General features: G+C 46.0%; 1 non-coding gene across 1 annotated transcript; it reads right to left on the bottom strand.

Moving 5' to 3' along the window:
* Positions 1 to 584: 584 nt before the first annotated feature.
* TRNAR-UCG (transfer RNA arginine (anticodon UCG)) lies at positions 585 to 669 on the bottom strand. Its single transcript has one exon. It is a non-coding gene; the product is annotated as a tRNA-Arg (tRNA).
* Positions 670 to 957: the final 288 nt, after the last annotated feature.

Below are 957 nucleotides of genomic sequence, written 5' to 3'. Positions count from 1 at the left end.
GCCGACTTCCAACTACCCTATGAGCGAACGTTTCTACTCCTAGATGTACTTCAACAGAATGAGGGCGCTTTGTGCCATCAGGCCACAAATGAAAGGACGTTCGTAGAAAGAATACTCCAGAAATGTACACAACTGGCTACGTCCGTATGTTTACTCATGTAGATTCAGAGGCGACAGACTACAACATGGATACGTTTCGATGTTTTGAGCAAAATAAGTCAAAACCAAAAGATTATGTACGATATGATTCCACTGATACAAACTTCATTACCAAGCATGGCTAAGCTGTAATTTTAGACTTCAGGATAGGAGTCACCTTTGGGAGGAGGAGGGACAATGACTGGGACAGACACACAGGGGTAGGGTTTCTGAAGTCCCAGCCATATTCCATTTTCTGATCTGGGTGGTGGTTACACAAATCTATTCAGGGGGGTTTTCATTTATTTTATATATTTTTAAGTTTCTTTTTAGTGTTTTCATTCATTTCTGAGAGAGAGAGACAGCTTGAGCAGGGGAGGGTCAGAGAGAGAGGGAGATACAGAGTCTGAAACAGGCTCCAGGCTCTGAGCTAGCTGTCAGCACAGAGCCTGACGCGGGACTCGAACCCACGCACCGTGAGATCATGATCTGAGCCGAAGTCAGACGCTTAACCGACTGAGCCACCCAGGCACCCCAAGTTTAGTTTAGAACAGAGGGAGTGTGCGCGCATGCGTGCACGTGAGGGGGGGGGAAGGTAGAGAGAAAGAGAGAGAGAGAGACAGAATCCCAAGCAGGCTCGGCAATGTCAGCGCAGAGCCCGATGCGGGCTTGAACTCCCAAACTGTCAGATCATGACCTGAAGCGAAATCAAGAGTCAGATGCTTAATCTACTGAGCTACCCCTATTTATTTTATGTACGTTTTCCCACAGGTGTGCTGTATTTCAGAATCTTAAGTTAAAAATTAGAAGAACATATGA

This window comes from Crocuta crocuta, unplaced genomic scaffold (assembly GCF_008692635.1).
Source record: "Crocuta crocuta isolate KB4526 unplaced genomic scaffold, BGI_CrCroc_1.0 scaffold467, whole genome shotgun sequence".
NCBI classification, from domain to species: domain Eukaryota; kingdom Metazoa; phylum Chordata; class Mammalia; order Carnivora; family Hyaenidae; genus Crocuta; species Crocuta crocuta.
This window is presented reverse-complemented; position numbering and strand designations above follow the sequence as displayed.